Here is a 10,054-nt window from a genome sequence, read left to right as displayed (position 1 = left end):
ATATATATGTCTGTATGTGTGTGTATTATATATATATATATATATATATAGGATAACTTGCAAGATATACTCTGGAGGAACAGACTGAATTCTTATGCCAAATGCAAATAAATAATTGCCTCATCTTTATTATGGATAAAAAGTACTGAACAGAGAATAATTAGTGTTTATTATTTTGCTTATAATTTGAACAGCCTTTCAATTAGCTTATTTATAACTATAAGAATTTACTTGAAGAATGAGAAAGATCAAGCTTTTTCTCTTTAGGATGTTACAATTAAGAGGAGGAACTATACTCTAAATACAAATTGTGTTTGTAAAAGTGAAATATTGTATACATTCAGTGAAATTAAATACATAGAATTTAATTGCCTAATTATTTTCCTTCTAAAGTCATAAACATGTTAGTAGCTAATTCTGCATTATACTGCTTAGCATGAAAGGTCAATAGGACTTATTTTCATTTACTTTCACAAGATACTATAATTTAATGTTCTGGAAAAAGTTTCATGAAAATAAGACTCAGTGATGAAGCAAAACTATCTCAGATGACTACCAGTATATCTAAAAGACTGGTAACATTTGGAAATGTGTTATTACATATTGTAATTTATATGTTTTTGGCAGAAAAAGCTTTATAAATATTGTAAACTGTTGAAGCAGCTCAATCTGGTGAATTCGCTGTTCATTGTTCTAACTTCCTTACTGAACACTACTGTGTCCTTCACGTGGACCGTCCAGTGTTGAGTCACATAATACCTTATTATTGTGTAGCCAAATATCCTCTATATGGTAAGGGTATTCTGATCTTGGCTCAGTCTCACTTTCATCAGGCAGGATTCAAATTATCACTCACATCTAAGGAACAAGTGTATGAAGTAAAGGGAATCAGTCTCATGATTTTTACCCTTAGCACGAGTGATTTCTTGGACTAGCTAATTCTTGTGTGCTACCCAGGGCAATGTGGGATACATTAGCAATCTCTACTGTTCTGCTAGTAGCAACTCCCTTTCAAGTTTTGACAACCAAAAATTATGTCAAACATTGACATCTATTCCCAGAGAGAGCTAGACAAAATGGAAACCGAATGAAAATCATTAATATAGCCCTATCATATGGTGCAGGGTTACAAGCCGTCCTATCATTCTCGAGACCTTGTGCTCCCCCTTGGTTTATTATTTTGACACTAACGTTTCCCATAAAGACAACTTGCCTAAAAACGTCTTGGTTGGTTGGTTCCTGGAAAAGGATTTGTTGAAGTAGTTAAGGATGGGAGTTAGGAACTCCAAAATAGACTGAAACTCTACTTACTATTTCATGCTATGCATTATGTTGTTAAATTGTTACCCACCACCAATTCTAGTGTTGAAGTATAAGTTCCCTGTATGTATTTGGGGGAAAAAAATATCCTTAAGAGGTAATTCAAGTAAAATGATGTTAGGATAGGGTCCTAGTCTAATAAGATTAGTATCTTCATAAGGAGAACAATATAGTTCTCTCTCTCCCTCCCTCCCTCTCTTTCTTTCCTTCCCTCTCTCCATCTCTCCTTCTACCCCTCTTTCCCCTCCCCTTCTGCCTCACCACTCCCCCTCCCCACCCCCTTCTCCCTCCTTCCCCTCTCCCTGTCCCTCCCCACAAAGCATAGTGTCCATTCACAAGCCAGGAAGAAAACTTTCACTAAAAACTACTATTTGCACTTTGAATGCAGGTTTCCAGCCTCCAAAATGGTGAAAAAAATATTTTGCTGTTTAAGCCTCAGTGCCACAGCACTCTTAAGAAAGTAACTTCACCAATGTTATTATTAATATATTGTTTTTTATTAACTTGTTAAATAGCAAGATTTAACTGAGGATCCAACCACAAATGTAATTATATAGCAATGTATCAAGGTATTTGCAAAATGATGGAAATATGTGTGATTTGGGGAAATGAAAATGATCAAATACTGCTAAAATAGCATGGTGGTTTTTGCCAAATTTCACAATTGAGGAAATGCTGAATTCATATAGACACCAGTGAAAAAAATAAGCGTTTTTATAATAAAAATTTACGCAACACTTCAAATTCATTGTGAACTTCCTCCATGAATTTCTTGGGATGCAGGGGTTTGATCCATTGCAGTAAATCAATTTAACATTGCTACTCAGAGCACTTAAGTAGCAGACTCTCTGCTTCAAATGGCAAGTCATCTCTCTATTCCCAGATCACTTAGAAGTATAGCTACACTCAAAATTTGCAGTTGGGTTCATTCAATCCTCACAATTTAGATACAACTCTCATTAATTCCCATTTCAGCTCTCAAATAGCTAAATGAAACTAATGTAGGTTCAGTGTTCAGTTTCAGAGCCACTTGTTTTGTTTGCTGGAAACTCTGTAGAAGAACAATTTCCTTTCTCTCCAGTGAGTCTATTTTTTCAGGTTGATTGATATCTCTATAGGCAGACTCCCTTTGAAGTATTGCCTGCCCTATAGCTAGTACTTAAAAGCTGGAAATGAAGTCCAGCAGGAGTTATCCCAGTTTGTTTCTAGTAAAACCTACTAAGAGATAGAACATCAAAAGTAAAAATGGGAACAAAGGAAAAGAGGAGGAAATGGTAGACTACTGTCTTTTATCTATTGATGGAAACCACCATTGTATATTAGAGACTTTACTCTAAGTGTCTGAAACAGAAACATTCAATACTTCCCAAATTCAGTGCTTAAAGTTCTAACTTTTATCTTTGAAACTATGTACTTATTAGTCTTGCCTCCATTTGGAAGTAAATTAATAGAGTTCCCAGAAGTCTGAGCTTAGAGTTAAAGTGTCTTGGCTTTGTTTTATCATTCAACAGATGTGACTTTGGAAATTGTGCTTGATACTTCTAGGTAACTGATGCTGCATGTGGGAAATGAGGAATGGGGAGAGGTGGGCCTAGTGGAGATTTAATGGAAGCTCAAGATTTATTACTAATTTTTTGAGAATGGAAACAAAGTATAAGATCATGAACCATGGAAAGAAAATAGGATATTAGAGACACATGAGCAGAAAGGCCTGAAACAATATAAAAATAAAAACATGAAAATGAGGTAGACTGGGTATGTTTAAAAATCTGTAATGTTGGACTTGAGTGAAGGTGTGTGTTCTTCAGATGCTCAAGAAAACCTACACATTGATTAGGTCAGGAATCTGGTTAAGTTTTCTTTACAAGGAATTTCCATGTTTTCTTTCTCATTGTGCCCACCTATAGAGTATCCTGTATGGCTCCCTGAAGGGTAGATTTCTCTTATTTTGTTTTGTCTTGCTAACAATACATACCATCTTTAATATAGAAGTTCATAAATAGCTGCTGTAATTTATGCTGAAATGTATTCTGATCTCCTATTATGCAAAGGCACCATATTAGATGTTACAAATTATTGACCCCAGTTCTCAAAATAAGTTCATAATTCTATATTATCTGTATGTCCTTTGAAAGTATGTTTGATTTAAAATGTATAAAACACCACAGGACCATAGAAATGTACTAAAAGTAATAAAAAACAATAGAAAGTGTATTGTCTCTGTGTTCTCTATATAGCATAGATGTCATACTCAGGTGGTTTGGGAGTTTTAGAATGCTGAAGATATCAACAATAAAAGAAATTATTCAAAAACATTACTAGATTCTTCAAGAGTCATAATTCAAAATTCACATTTGCTTTCAAGGACATCAATTTTCCTTTGAGAGAAAGCAATCAGAAAGAGCTCATGATACTGAGTACAAGATAGAATGACAATATATCAATTTTGCCTCATTCTCAATAGATATCTTCTCTCCTGTATGACAGTATGAACATTTAATTCAAAATCAATTCCTTAATCAATAGGGATCATCTTTAAGAGCTTCAATCTAGGTGGATAGAGCAGGGTTACCAGTGTGGTCTCAACAGTGTACTATGGACTACTGCCTGTTTCCAGCTGGCCTTTGGATTTGAATTTCTGTAAGTTGAAAAGCATCAATGTACTGTCTCCCATGTGTCACCAGTTCATACCCACCATGTATTCAGGCTGTTATGTTTGATTTTAAAAAGTGAACTTTATTGGCATTTTTTTGGAGTCAAGAACTACTAAAATTAGTAACTCTCTTTTAAGGTTTCATATATCAACTTTACTTTTTGTGCTCTGTATTAGAATAGTAAATTACATGTGTGTTTTCTAGTTAAATAACAACCATGGATCAGCCATGGTCATCCCTATCTTAGTCTCTAACACCACTGGCCTCAGTGGGCCTTTGGGCCTATCTCCTTTGAACAGTTTGCAGATGAAGTTCCAAAGACAACAGAAAACTTTTGTGCTCTGAGCACTGATGAGAAAGGATAGTTTGTCTGAAATAAAAAAGAGCTGAAGTCTAGACCTCTCTCTTTAAATCTAGAAATCAAGTATCAGTTTTGTAATAGAATAAAAAAAATGATAGATGTATTTTAATTTTAATTTATTATGAAGTTGATAAAAATAAGAACTGCTGAGTTGAATTCCAAATGGAGTTTCCTCTTTCATCACCTTGAACTGAAGTTAGTTTTTGGTATCCTTATTTATTCACTGAATAACAAACTGAGATGAAATCAATAGACTGTGTGCCTGTACATTCCAGAGGCTTAAACACAACAACACAATTACAATCCATTTTACCTTTGAAGCCATCAGTATGTATGTGGTCCACTGAATTAACCACTTTAAGAGGGAAAATAATATTCCTAGTATTTGATACAGAAGTATCTTGGAGATGCATCATGGATATTTGTATATCATAGCCTATATGAAAAACCTATAGATAAAATCCAACCAAAGACAAATAGAAATCTTTTAAGTATTCCCACACTGTTTACCTCTAAAACACCTATATTTGTTTAAACACCTATATTTTGTGTTGTAGAAATTTAATAAAAAGCATCTTTGGTGAATTCCCTCCTCTGAAATAAAGAATAAATAGTATTCTTTGGGAGGTTTATGATTTCAATAGGATTAAGTATAACTTTTGGGTAATCAGTGCTATAAAGAAGGAGAAGTGTGTTAGCTGCCTTCAAAATAAACCTCAAGAATCCCCTACATTTTTGCTCACTCATGAATTTCTTTTGAATTCAAACATATGCTTATTATACTACATTCTCATTCACCACAAACAAAATAAGAATATAACAATATCCTCATTTTGGATTTCAGAGACAGGATATGCAATATGTAAGTGAGCACACAAATACAATCCTCTGTAATCTGTAAATCTAAATAACAAGAATGCTTTAGGATTTTGTCAAAGGAAGGTTGGATCAGACATCTACATGTGAATTATTTAACTAGAAAGTAAAACTAAAGCATGCAAGTGTCAAGTCTGTTTTCTCTTTGGCTAAGGTAATAATTTTAAAATAACTAAATTGATAATTCAATTTAATAATTAAAATGTATTCTCACATGCAGACAATAACTGAATTATTTAATAGTGAACACTTGAGCTTTCTCTTCCAATTTTGTTTTGGGTGAAATACTCAGTAGAAATTATTCTCTAGTTTAAAAGAGAAAGACAGAAAGAATCTTGGAATAGAAATTTCTCCAAAGCCCCCTCTCTACACTGTTACTGTACTAAAAGACTTGCTTCCCTGTGTTTTACCTTAGGTATAGCTCTAGAAAGTTTCTCCTGACGTGTATAATCTTTAGTTGATATTATCCATTATACGTGATTAGTGGTTTTTGAAGCACAAAGGCATTTGTGTCAGTGGTTCTCAATCCTTACTCAACTTTAGAATCAGCAATGGAGCTGAAAAAATTGCCTTATCATCCATGGAACTGAAAAAAAAAAAAAAAAAAAAGCCTTACCTCATGCAAATCAACTGAATCTGATTTTCTTGTGTTTAGATATAAGAATTACTTAAAAAAAAAACTTCAGATAATTCTATTTCATACTTGAAAGTGTGAGAGCCATACTAAAACATAAAACATCTTTCTAGTTTTTGACTTATGTTGTTTTGTATTTTAATTTAGTGCTGGCTCTACGAACAAAATGATTATTAGCAGGAATATTGCCATTTTTGCAAAAGATGTTTTAAATACAATTATAGAACATAGAGTCATCAAAATTTGGCAATTCATATTTGTATCTTATACAGGATAATAATATTCTATCTTTACAGAACAGTGGAATCAAATACAAAACTAACTGAAATGTTTACTTCTTATCATCACATTCTCTTATATGTTCTATCTTCAGCTTAACAATGAACAAAGAGCGACTTTCCTTTTCTCCTATGCCATCTTCTTCAGTATAAGTGGTTGAATGATATAAGGAAGTGACATGGATAAGAAAAGATAGTGTGTCTTGGTCATATTGCTTCTTAGAGAGCCAGTCATTGCCCATCTTTGTGTTTGAAACAAGTTTTGATACCCATTGCAAACATGGTATCTTGGGCCAGTCAGTGCCCCTGTTTACTTAGAGATTTAATACTACTCACTGGAGTTCCTCTTATGTCACAATTTATCTCGGGTCCACAGAGATTCTGTGCTCACAGAGCATCATGAGCACTACATGTAAATGTTTCCACAGCTGATACTAGTAAGTTCACATAATGTGCGTTATCACATCTGCCTGTAAGTAAGAAATGTCCGATGGTCCTACTAGACTGCACTTACCAGTTCAAAGACACAGACACTGGTTCAAAAACACAAATATGACATATCAGAAGATGACAACAACAAATATTAAGCCAAGCACGGGCTCATTTTGAGCGTGACTCCTTTAAACTGAACATATCTATGAACATCCATGATGCAGAGCCAGCCCTTACTGTGTGAAATAGATTTCTAACAGATCATTGATCTGTTATAATGAAAGTTTTGAAGTGACTTGAGTTGCAGCTCTAAAATGAGCAACTTTGTTCAAGTAGCATAAATTCCCAAGCCTGATTTTGTTATCAACCCAGGACCTCAGAGAACCTGGAAGCAAATTATTAAGGCAGTTAATTGCCAAACTCTCATAGGTCCTTTAGAGTACTTGACTATTTTATGTTAAACTGACCCCTTAAGGACAGTTAGTGTTCCTGATTCATTTACTCAAAAGCAATGTTGTTTGACTAAGTATGCTAAACAATATTTCAACTTCTCTTGATGACCAGGTTTTAATCACCCCTATCCAGTTTTAATAGCAGACTGCCAGCACACGAAGAAACTAGAGCCATGCATATGTCCATCCTGAGTGACCTGCAGATAACCAAGCCTCATTAGCATGCTAGAATCTCTGCCCAGGGGAGGTGTTTACTGCCATTTTCTGAGCATGTGTGGAAACATGCTACACTCTGAGTCCAAGCAGATCACTAACCCTACCCAGTACCTCCAGGAGCTAATCTCAAAAGAGACTTTAGTCTTAGAGCTGCCTTTTCCCTCTTTAAAAAACTCTTTTGAACATTTATCCAGGGAGGTCATTTAAGCACCCGATTTCTTGCCTCCATTACATATGAACAAGTAATAAACTGTTATTTCTCTGGCAAGACTAGAGTCTGGTCTATTAGCTAAAACATCCAAACAACAAACTCGGGAGTCCAATAAATTTTTTTAACAAAAGAAGATATAATTTTATAAGTTAGATGAAAGGAATAAATCATTCCTTAAAAATATTCAACTTGGCTTTTGGTGTCTATTTTTCTTCCTAATTCCCTGGGATATTGTCATTGGCAATTTCTTTACTTAGAATAAGTTTAGGCATCTAAGTGGTGTCAGGTTTTGACCCATTATTTTTTCTGTTCTGATCCATGGAAACTGGATGTATTTTATATCTGTGTTCTCATAATATTAAGGTAGAAAAGAAAGCTTCTGACATAGGGCCCTTCTGAACACATTACAAAACTTCTGTCATCAAAATTGAGCTATGTCCATGCCCATGTAATGCATATAGATTATATGCATATATACATGCATGCTATATGAAAGCATACAAATATGTAATTTAGACATGGTGACCATGTGCTTTTTTTCAAAATCATGTTTCCCCTTCCTCTTTAAATCACAAAAGATTAATTTTTTCTAATATTGTTTTATAGGTTTCCTTGCTATGTCCAGCCAATGGAAGAAAATGAGTGAGATAGTTTCCTTTTTTTTTTTTTTTTCCTTTGAATAGTGTCATCAGCAGTCACTGCATTTCCTTTGTGTTTAGATCCAGCTGCCATCAGCCCACTGCACTTCTTCTTTCTGCCTGATGGCCCAAACTCTTAGCCACCAATAACTCATTGTTTCCTTTCTGACTCTGAAGGTGGATATGACATACTAAAATAGATGCTGTCTCATTTTCTACAACACTCTTTGTAACTAATCTCCCATGCAAATTGAATTATCAATTGATTAATCTCAATTGTATTATTTGGTGTAGGTTTTGTTTTTCTGACCAGCTAAGATGTTGGCATTCTCACATAATACAAATATACTTATAATGCAAGGGTCTCTAAATCTATAGAAAGAGCTATCCTATATCACACAAATTACTGTGATAGATTACTGTCTATTTTAATGTTAGTGTATTGGTCATGTTCTCCAGAAATACATAAACAATATGGTCAATCTATCTGTCTGTCTACCTACCTACTTACCTACCTGCATACCTACCATCTATCTGTTACCATCTATCATCTATGTAGGGAGATTTTCATTAGAATAAATGACTCAAGGGATTTGGAGATGAGAATTCTAGTTCTGTAGTATGAAGGCCTGAGCAATACAAGAGTCAATGGTGAAAGTTCTAGACAAGTCCAAAGGCAGGAGAGAATTTATCTTTGCATTCCAAGACCCATTAGGCAAAGGGTAAAATCTTGTTCCTCCTTTCTCTGTTTAAGCCTTCAAGATATTGAATGAAGTCCACCTGAGCTAGGAAGAACTTTTAGTTTAACTGAGTGCACCATTCAAATGTTAACTTCATCCAGAAAAATTCTCACAGGCACACTCAGAATAATGAGTATCCCAATATCTGTACCAGTGGCCTAAATCAAGTTGGAAAATAAAATTAACCTTCACAAATATATTTGAACACAAAAATTATCATCCTCACTGGCAGAAAGCAAAAGTAAAAGATGGTGGGGAAGAACTCATTTTGCTACCAAGGTCAGTTATTTGTAGTTCATTATTAAAGGTTGGAATTTAGAATTCATTCCTGATCATATCCGTCATCAGTGATGACTGAAAGTGCAGCACCTTAAATAAAACACCTGTCCGTTTTGCTCTAGGCAGAATTAAAATGTTCTCAGTCACTCTTCTTGTTTCCCCCATCAGTTAATTTGTCTTTAAATTTCCTTGGCTCCCTTAGTAAGTTTAAGTGGAAGAACGAAGTTGGGTAGTTTTCATGTTTAAACAATACCAGGTAGTAGCTTGCTGAAACAATTTGAGAACTGAGATTTGTTCTATCTTGTTCACATAAATTGCTAATGACATATCTATTCTTGCTTTCATTGCTCATTTTTACTTTATAATTTTGAAAGCAGAGAATAATTCCAATGTTAATATGTACTCTGTCTTCTACTATTGTATAAAGATTTCTACGTAAAATGATGTCAAGCCTGCTCAGGGTGGTATGACTATAGAGACTAAACAATATTAGTCTCATACCTGATATATATTTAATAAATATATTGTATTTAATCAAATTTAAGCAAACAAATCTTACTAGGATTCTCAAAGTTGAGGACATCTTAAAAATACGATTGTTTGATGATAACATGAACCCACCTAAATTTAATTATAAATAACTTTTTTTTAAAGATTTATTTACTTATGCATATAGAACTGGGGTACAGGCCAGAGGTGTAGGGGCGGTGAGACACCGCCAAGAGACAGAATCGGGAGCAGAACAGGCAGACCAATGAAGTTCACTGCTGAGGGGAGCAGCAGGCAGGTTAGGAGAGGCCTGCCACACCATGTGGATCACCTCCAGGGTGGGCAGAGATCAAACTCCTGCTGAAGTGGTTTCAGTTGCTTAATGCTGTGCTTTACCCTGCCATGCCACCAGGGAAGGCTCATAAATAACATCACAGGTTTCAAACATATGAACAGTATATACATACATACATA

Source organism: Condylura cristata, unplaced genomic scaffold (assembly GCF_000260355.1).
Source record: "Condylura cristata isolate star-nosed mole 26May11 unplaced genomic scaffold, ConCri1.0 scaffold00011, whole genome shotgun sequence".
Taxonomy (NCBI): Eukaryota; Metazoa; Chordata; class Mammalia; order Eulipotyphla; family Talpidae; genus Condylura; species Condylura cristata.
This window is presented reverse-complemented; position numbering follows the sequence as displayed.